This window comes from Vidua chalybeata, chromosome 4 (genome assembly GCF_026979565.1).
Source record: "Vidua chalybeata isolate OUT-0048 chromosome 4, bVidCha1 merged haplotype, whole genome shotgun sequence".
Lineage (NCBI taxonomy): Eukaryota > Metazoa > Chordata > Aves > Passeriformes > Viduidae > Vidua > Vidua chalybeata.
Genome location: NC_071533.1, coordinates 59963167 through 59973328, shown reverse-complemented (window position 1 = coordinate 59973328; position 10162 = coordinate 59963167).

The following is a 10162-nucleotide window of genomic DNA, read 5'->3' as shown; positions in this document are numbered from 1 at the left end:
AGCTGGACACTACACTTGTTGTCACTCAGTACTTACAGTCAGTGGCTTACATAATTTTCATTTTAAGTGCACGTCACCCCCTGTACTGTGACATAAAGAAAAAAAGCTCTGTGTTTTTGTGTGTATGTACATGCACACACAAATATCTGTGACTAATAACTGTCCTTATTTGCCAGCTATGTAAAATGAGCCATGAAAAGGCTTTAATTTCTGATATCAAATAGCCAACTCTAGCTTGCTACTGATAGCTTTAGAAGAAAAAATGAAGTAACTTAGTTACAAAAGCTTCCTAGTCAGAAGTTGCTGCCTTAACAAGGCAAAAAGGTGTATATTCGCGTAGACATTCTTTGAAAATAAATTCATTTTTCGAAAGCAGCACATCTTTTTTCTCCAGGGCTCCTGCTGTAGGTCATTTTGCTATGGTTATTCAGGGGGTTTTAAATCTGGGGAAGAAACTGTCCTCTATCATCTACAAAGTAACTCAGGTTCCAGGTGCTTAACAAATAACTCACATCCTTGCTGAGCCACTGAAGTGTCATGGCCAGCAATCTTTATCTCATGTTAGTTATCTCTGAGGAAACATGGCAGCTCTTCATGGGTATATGGGCAGCAGGAAAAGCAGCCGACACACAGAATTGATCACCTGGTGGCTACTCTCGTTAGGTCAGATTGTACCCTGATTTCTGAAACCTTAATGGTCTCAGTGAGGTTAGAATTCACCATGCGTACCATCAGCCTGACTATGAAAGCACAAAATTTGCACTTCACCAGCAAGCAGGTGTAGTACTTCCCAATGAAGTAACTACTGGAGGAAAAAAAAAAAAAAAAAAAAAAAAAAAAAAAAAGGAAGTAATGTGAAGCTTGTGTTTGCTGGCACTTGGTCTAGGAAAAGATACAGAAGTCTTTTACAAATAAGAATAGACCCATGTCTCACAAAAGCTGGAGAAAGACCAATTGCATGGGACAGCCTACATGTTCACTACTTGCCAAGCCCTCATTTTGAAGCAGAAACATGAAGAATAAAGTCACACAGTCTCTATATATGTGGAAATTAAGGAAATGTTGTAAACTGCTACGTTCCATAGGGCTGGATTTCTGATTCATCATAGGCAAAACATCTAGAAATTACAGGATTTTTTCCTACAGAGTAGTTTTTCCAAAAATGAGGCTGAAATTGTGACAGTTAATCTATTATTTGTGATTTGATGATGCTTTATTCAGGTTGGCCACGTGTCTTTTTCTTTGTGGGTTGTAGTTTACTGACACAATCAATTGAAATGGCTCTTCTGGAGCGATTACGATTTGTTGTGTGAGTGCAGCTGAAAACACTTCAACGTGCCATGTGTCACGCTTTGTCAAGTTAACAGTTGATGTTTCCAAATCAGGATTAGGAACAGTGCTGATGCAGTGAAATGCTGCAATTGCTTGTGCAACATAAGCATTCATGAAAGGGAAAAAACTCTGCTGAAGGAGAGCAGCACTACCTATTGCTGTTTGTCAGATGTCCCAGCAGTTTTTTTCCCCTAAAGCATCCATTCCCTTTGGTATCTGAGGCTACTTACAAATACCAAAGAAGAAGAATATTCTCACCAATCTGTTTTAGGAAGACAATAAACTTCAGAAATATTGAAGAAACTTCAGAAATTATATTGAACTCTTGGGCAGCAATAGGGAAACCTGGATTAAGTGATGTACCAAAGGAGGTGCAGGAAGTGCATGGTGAAGCCAGCCAGGCAGAGCCAGCTGCATGGCTACTAACACATGGAGTTCACCAGGAGTTCACCTCAGCAGGCAGTGCTCAGTTTATACAGCCCCTTTGGTCCCTCCCTCTGCCCAGCAAATCCACACTGGGAGAGCAGGGAAGCTAAAACTTAACTTTTTCTTCAGGACTTTATGCTTGGATTTCTATATGTGAGAGGCTTGTGTGTGAACTGCTCTAGAATTGTGGCATTCATACTGAAATGGGTAATGGGTAAATGAATAGTGAACCTGTGCATGAACAAAAGTGATACCTTTGTGACAGAAAATAGTGATATGAAAAATAGTGGTTTTCACTTACTGTCAGATTTGTAGAACTGTCAAATGAAAATTAAAGTATTGATACTAAAGAATGCACATCTGTTATTTCCAAAATTACTGAAAAGGATGAGTTTGAATCCTTCTTTGGGGAAAATTGAGAAATGCTCACTGGAAAGCTGTGAAATTCTTTAAAACATTAAACAATTTTCCAAGTCTGGCATCCTTAGGTCAATCATACCGAATTAATACACAGCTATCTAAATAAGATTTTTCAGAAAGAAGGTAATCTGCACATTGGAATAATGCTGAGACACAACAAGTTCTAAGCACTCAGATTCTCAAGAGCAGTATTTCTCAAATGGTGACAAAACCATCAGTGATACACCCACATAAAATACAGGGCAGTAAAAGCCAGAAGGATTGCTCTGAGAATCAGTGCTCTGAGCTTGCAGGTGCAGCAGAAGGGATAAATTGTGCTGCAAGGCAGATTATGTCCTGTGCCTCCTCACACCATCTGTAGGCCTGCAGGTTCATCTCTTGGTGAGGAGAAGGTGCCAAAATACAGCAGGGAGATGACAGCTCTGGGTCTGGGGAGAAAGGGAGGGGGAAATCAGTACAGGCAGATGCATTGTTCTCCAGGCTTCCTGTTACTCCCAAATATCAGACCCACCACTTGGCTAAGCTGGGGCAGAGAAGTGACAGTCCTGTGATGAGGAGGCAAAGCTCTGTCTGGCAGAGGGATCTGGGGAGACAACAGTGATGGGATATACTTAAACACAAGGAAGCAGAGCTTTAGGGGTAAAGTGAGGTTGATCTTTTCCTGATCTCTTCTCAGGTTAATCCTGCTTATGATTTAAACAGTCATTTAAATGGCTAAAGTTACCTGATTTAGAGAAGCAAAATAATGTTTTGGCTGTTATACAAATGCATTTCAAACAGCATCTAAGTAACACAAGGTCACGTAGTCCAAAACAATCCTCTATAAATTTAGAGTATTATATGAATTTAAAGGATAAGATCAATTCCAACAGAAGCTGGACTTAACCACTAAACCATTTATTTTTTTTAAAAAGTGCATAAACAAACCTTTCACCAGGAATGCTACAATGTGATCCTGAACTTCTCTTTGGCCTTGAACCACTTCAAATTAATTGGTTTGCAGCCAAAGGAGGTGCAGAATATTACATCACAATTTATATTTAGGAAATCTCATTAGAAATGAAAAAGTTATATAACTCCTCAGAGAAAGCAAAAGAAATATAGGACAAATTATACTCAAACACTGCAGTTAAATTATTTTAACAGCAGGGTAGCTTTTAAAATAAAACCTGTTAGGACAAAATCCTACATAGCATGAGGAAAAAAAGCTCTTATATCTTACTGTAATTAGAAACTCATCAGGTTAATGGGACAATTTTTCAAAAGCTGTCATTTAAGTTTTTGCACATGGCACTGTTCTTGCTTTATTTCAGCTTGCAAATAGAACTTGGCCAGAGGGGGGTGGGGGGGGGGGGGGGAAGATCAGGCATTTTCTAATGTACATGTAAGTTCAAAGCTCTGTATCTTTTGTGCCTGTGCTCTTTCATTCAGTTTATACTTGTGATGAAGTTCTAGTATCTCACTTTCACTTCAGTGTTCACTGACTGAAATTGCTCAAAGCACCGAGGGATTTTGTGGTATCTCAGTCTTTAGCAGGGAATCTCCAAGGCTTCAAGGGAAAAAAAGCCAGCTTCTCAAGATTCACTCTTTATTTGGGTACTTAAAATCTGAGGCATAGGAAATTAAAGATCACTTTTGATAATTAAGCTCAGCATTTTAAAAAGATGTTTGATATTTAAAGACATGATAAGAAGAAATGCTGAAAAGAACAGAAAGAGGTGTAGCATTATGGGAAAAGTTGTTCAAAACGGTCAAATGACAGAGGAGCCTAAATCTGTAGGCAATTATGTTACTGACTATGGCAGGTTTTGGGGATTCCTAAATACTACACAGATATCTAAATATCAAAAGACAAAAGAGGGGGATGTACAAAGCATCTGCTCAGTCCAGATGACTAACAAGTGAAAAATAAGAAGGAGCCTGCAAAGCAACTCATGAATGAGCCAGCCACCTTTACTGAAAGGATGAATTACTCCTTTTAGAATGTAATGAATTATTAGAATTAGGTGCCTAGAATGCAGCAGCTGTCCACTGAAGTATATTTTTTTAGAAAGCTTTCAATATGGTACATTAAAAAACAAAACTGCAGAGATGTTACAAAAAAAACAAGGTACTGTGCTTACTATTATATTTATATTTTTCAGGGTGGGTGGAGCAAGATAATTATGGGAATGGAATAATGGAAGAGGACAGTATAGAATAGAGTATTTCAGCTGGAAGGGACCTAAATTGATCTTCTAATTTAACTGACTGACCTATTCAGGGCTGACCAAAAGTTAAAGCAAGTTATCAAGGGAAGTGTCCAAATGCCTCTTAAACACTGACTGGTTTGGGGCATCAACCATCTCCCTGGGAAGCCTCTTCTGGTGTTTGACCGCAGTCTTGGCAGAGAAATGCCTCCTAAAGTCCAGCTGGAACCTCTCCTGGTGCACCTTTGAACTACTCCCATGTAAAATAAAGTAACTCAGTGAATGAAGTAGAACTGTGTAGCTAATTAACTAAACTGTGTAGCTAATTAACTAATATCAGAAGGGTGCTCTTGGATTAAAAATGTACTGCTATTTACATATAATTAGTTTTATATTCTGGATGGAAAAGGTTTTACTTAATAACAATAGGCAATAACTTGCCTGCTATGAAGAACTGTAAAAGCGAAAAGCTATGATGTGCAGTGCAGCTTATTTGCACTGCATATCACACTCATCTGTAAGATTAGAGCTTTAAAACAGCAGAGTTTTTCCTATCCTGGTAACCCATTTTGCATTCCTTTAAACTGACAATCCATGCAACAGGAGTTACTTTAAAAAACAACAACAAAAGGATGTAGCAAGCAATTTCAGTAGTAACTTCAAAGAAATAGTATTAACCCTGCAGGATCTGGTTGCCACAGGAATAATTCTTTCCCTGCTAGCTGAAAAAATTAAACCCAAGACCACTACATATGGACAGCACAGATATTGACTACCACAGGATTACTGGTACTTCACAGCAAGAGATCTAAGAACTTAAACCCCCCAATTTGTATTCTGTAAAATGCACAATATTGTCACTGCTGTTTTTGAATTACTTATGTTACTTTAAGAAACTGCAGCTGAGGGCATTAAGCACCCTACATGCTAAGGAATCTAAATCCAGTACTTAGGAATTTTAAATGAATCAAATCTCTAAACATGGTGCATATTTGAAAAATAACTAGTCAAAATGAGAACACTGTAAAAAATAGAAAATAAGAATGACAAATGAGGAATAATTCTAGAAAGATGGGATTCCCACTAAGTGTTAAAGTACATCAGCTGAAGAAATCTACCAAACACATTCAATACTCCCCATAAATTGGGTTCTTGAATCAGCGTCTTCAATTACACCTGGCAGTAAAGGCATCCAATTGCCTTCTGTGGACACAAGGGAAGAGAAATCATCTTGAATGTTCCACTAAGGGCTGTGGAGAGTAAATGTTGTATTAGTTTCCCTGAGGAGAATATGGGCAATTGTACCAAGCAGCTTCCAAAAATATTTTACATCTTCAAAGCACTGGACAAAGATGAATTAACAATTCCCTGTTCCATTTCCTATTACAGACACAGATGAATTCCAAAAGAAAAGCAAATCAGGCCTCAGGCTTGAGAGATGGAAAAGGACAATTCTTCAAGAGTGTTGAGATGGCCAAGCTAGTTAATAGTGGTAGTTCAGTGAGAATCTCGAGGTCATAATTCCTATAGAAAAGTCCAAAGTTGTCGGAGTCCAGAACATCCCTCTGGCTGCTCTGGATGCCTCAAGACCCTGGCAGGGGCTCAGGTACCCTGGCAAGAAGTCGAAAACACCTGTGGCTTTGATTTTAGCCCATGGGAGAGGCTGCCGACCTTATATGAGGAACTACAAGCCAAAAGTGTTCAAGTAGTGTAATAGCTGAATTGACACAGGGTGGAAAAGTAGAATTTTGGGGTCTTTTAGAATGTAATTCAGAAATACAATATGGAGGAATCTGGGCGTGTCCTAGCCTTTTCTTCCTTCTTCTTGTCCTCCATGTCTCGGTGTGATAGTGACACTTTTCTATTTGTCTAGGATAGGGACACACTGTCCAACATAGATTTTAGGTATTGGTACAGGAACTGTAAACATGGTACACATAATTTTGAATATATAATGTGGGAGACATCTGGGACTTGGAGTAGACTGCCATGGCTTCTGTACTAGGTGGACCTTGGCAGGTCAGAGAGAAAATATTTTAGATAAGAAGAAATAAACAGCCTTGAAAACTCAGCTTCACACCTTACAGACCTTTTCTTTGGCTGCTGGGCTAAGGAAAAAGGACTTTCACACTGCTGGGGTCTTGCCAACCCGACCACGACACAGAGTGGTATATTTTCATACACTCCCAGCTTGCCTAACTGCATTTTGCTTGGCTGACCTCAATCCAACTGGCTCATACCAGCAAAAGAATTTGCAGATAGTCAAAGGATCATAAAGCAACAGCTCATGGACATAGAGAGGAGCAGGTGGATATTTTTGTTGTTTCCCAGGAGTCTGTTCTTGTTTTCCTGTGTCTTCAATTATCACATGTAAATGCTGACTCCTAGAAAATCAGAAAGGAGTGTAAGGAAATGTTTGGCAGTGACAAGGAAGAATCTATCACTTCTCCTAAAGGAGGACATCAGCCATTCAAGAGCTATCCTGTCTGTTCTGGTCCTACTGGGCAGCTTGGGATATTAGACAACGTTCTAGAAGGAGCAGCAGCAAGGACTGGTTGCCTTCTTCCCACTGTAAGGGAAGAGCTTTTAATCCATATAGACATTTTTTTCTTAAACTAGATCACATTGAGCTTCAGTAAGTCTAAGTCTCCACTATTGGCTTTTAATTACTTTCTTGAGACATTTTTCTGTAGGATCAGCATATTAACTCATGGAATTTCAGTGAAATTTAAGCCTGTTCAAAATATGATTTTTGAAAAGGCTATAGCTATATGAGTTTGGGACATGGTTTCGTTTTAAAAAAGTTTTTTAGTTAAAAAAAAAACCAAAAAAACCCAGAGAGTGTCATACAGAACAAAACACACAATGGCAGTTCCATTTCTGTAGAGGCATTTCATCCTCATCAAGCTCATTCTTCCTCTTTTGGGAAAAATTACATTTATATATGTCAAGCATAAATAATTACTCCAAATAACAGTGACTGCAAATAGACAGCAAACATGGACCCTACATTCATTCAGTAGTGTAACTAACCCAACATGCATTGTATACACAAACTCTAAAGAAAACCAGTGACCAGCTCTGCTGGAAATTCAAAGCCAGCTTTTAGAGACATTTTTACATATTTTCATGGTTATAGGTAGGTCAGGAGGGTGTATTTTTGAGAGACCTCAGTGCCTTCACAAGTCTAACAAAGAGCCTGAATATCCTTTACATCCAATGTACATAACTCATTCAGATTATTTAAAGGAAACACAGTTAACGAGAAAATACTCTTACCAAAATATTTAAAATATTTGGAAAGTAATTATTTTCTTGAAAATAATTGGTTTGAGTTGTTTTAGAACGGTTTTAGGGAACAGTATTTGAACAGATCTATATTACAAAACTGCCAACTAACAGAGCAATTGACAGTTCTGGTAGAGCTGAATACTTACAGTATGATAAAAAAGTGTAGTAGGTGTGGTTATCAGCTGCTGTGCACTCTGAAAACTTTTGAAAGTTGTTACTCTGAAAGCACAGTGCTTTCAAAGAGTAATAAAGTGCAAACAAACACAGTGACATTTACTCAAGATTCGTTTGGAAAAATACAGCTGAACAGAGCTGAAAATGTTACAGCAGTCAAATCCCTGTTGGAGCAAGAGGCAGGGGCACATCCTGTATCACTTTTGGCAGTCTGCTGTTCTGCCATGGCACAGGTACTGACAACAGGGCAATTCCAGTTACAGCCAGCACTCACCACAAGTGCTGCAGCAATGAAATATAGCTGGGCTGCAAAGCTATGGCATTGACAAAGTCATTCTGTTTGACTCACAACACCTTCCAGGTACCTTTTTTCTTCCAGATGTGTAAGTAGATTTAAAACTAATGATAGTGTTTGATCTGTATCTATTACCAAGCAAAAATCACAAAGCCAAAGTCACAGCCAAAATCACAAAGCCAAATATTGAAACTCCGTATCAGGACATCCTTGGAAATTACATGTAGGGAACAAAATCCATACTTTTCACTTTACTATTAGAGTTTTTGTAAATTTTTAAAGAGAATTTCTGCTTACTCTTACAGGAAATAATTTTTATTATTATTATTATTATTATTATTATTATCCTATTCTCCTCTTGTTTTGGAGAAGACATTGCTGAACAATTTCAGTTTTGCATTTCCCACTCATACTCTAATTACTCTGAACACAGACTTCTCACTGTTTATGCTTTGTCTGGCTTCTGTGATCCCTGCCCTTTCAGCCTGAGCACATGCAGCTGTGCAATATTTTTATATCCTTGCCAGAAGTAGAAGCTAAAACACTTTTCTATAGGGGGATTTAGTGGGGAGTGACTTCCTAAGTTGGCAAGTGGAAGAATGGCAGAAGGTGGCTACCAGTCAGATCAAAATAGAGCAGTGTTGTTGTGCTGAGCACTTTCACTTCATGTGAAAGAAATAGTTAAGGGTTTGTGTAAAACATAATATCGGGAAATATAAGAGATCCCGAGAGCCCACAGAGCTCTGCCAGAGGGACAGTGTGTTTCCCAAGGGACCTCTGCAGGAGTGCCAGGGAACTGGCTTACCTTGTGTGGCAACCTGCCTCAAGAGAAACAGCTGGGAAGGGCTCAGGCAGGAGCACACGGTCACAAAGCACAGAGATAAACCCATCACAGAACTGACGGTGTTTAGATAAACCCATCGCAGAACTGACGGTGTTTATGTCACACATCTCAATATCCACGAGACTGAGGCACAGCCGCGCTCTGCCCGTCACCGGCCCTGCAATCTCCAGCTCTGCTCGGCAGGAACGCCCAAGGGCAAGAAATGATGTCCTTGCAGTTTATTAAAGATGCGGATAACAAAGCAGTTAACACATTATGGCTTCCTAACAAAACGGAAGGAGGTTTATCACTGCTGATAACGCCGCAGCCCGATTGCCGCGGAGGTGCGGGGTCGGGGCCGCAGAGGAGCAGAGCCCAGACCAGCTCAGCTCAGCCCAGCCCAGCTCAGACCAGCCCAGCCCAGCCCAGCCCAGCCCAGCTCAGCTCAGCTCAGCTCAGCTCAGCTCAGCTCAGCTCAGCTCAGCCCAGCCCAGCCCAGCCCAGCCCAGCTCAGCTCAGCTCAGCTCAGCTCAGCCCAGCCCAGCCCAGCTCAGCTCAGCCCAGCACAGCACAGCCCAGCCCAGCTCTAGACCAGCCCAGCTCAGCTCAGCCCAGCCCAGCCCAGCCCAGCCCAGCCCAGCCCAGCTCAGCTCAGCCCAGCCCCTTTGTAGCTCGGGCTTTCACTGCCACCCGGCGGGCAAACGGGCTGTTGAGCCGCTGCCCGGGAGCGGTGCATCAGGTGCGCTGGCTCTGGGCATTCGCGGGATAAAATCGCGGGCTTACGCTCATGGAGATATTTTGAAATGCTTTTTGTCTTCTGATTTCTAGGCACTTAAAGTGTGTTAGGCTTTTGTTGCAATGACAAGGGCTACCCCCTTTCAAAGGTAGGTTTTATTTAATCCTCTTTTCAAAGGGAAGGGTTTTTGTGAACAGCAAGTAGCACAAATCATATAATTGAGCTTCTGAATAGGGGTGATATGATGGCTGACAAAGGTGGCTGACAAAGCTTGCTTGTTTAAAACAAAGCTTTCCAACGTGATAAAGCTTTGATGATTCCACTACAGCCAGGCTTGTCAGAAAGATGAAATGATATTCCCAGGACAGTCAGAGTGCTCAGTACTCATCCATATCACAGTCCACATATGACAGCACTCCTTATCAGAAGTACATTAGATAGTTTCAAGACTTGGGGTATTATTTAGAGTTTTGTCA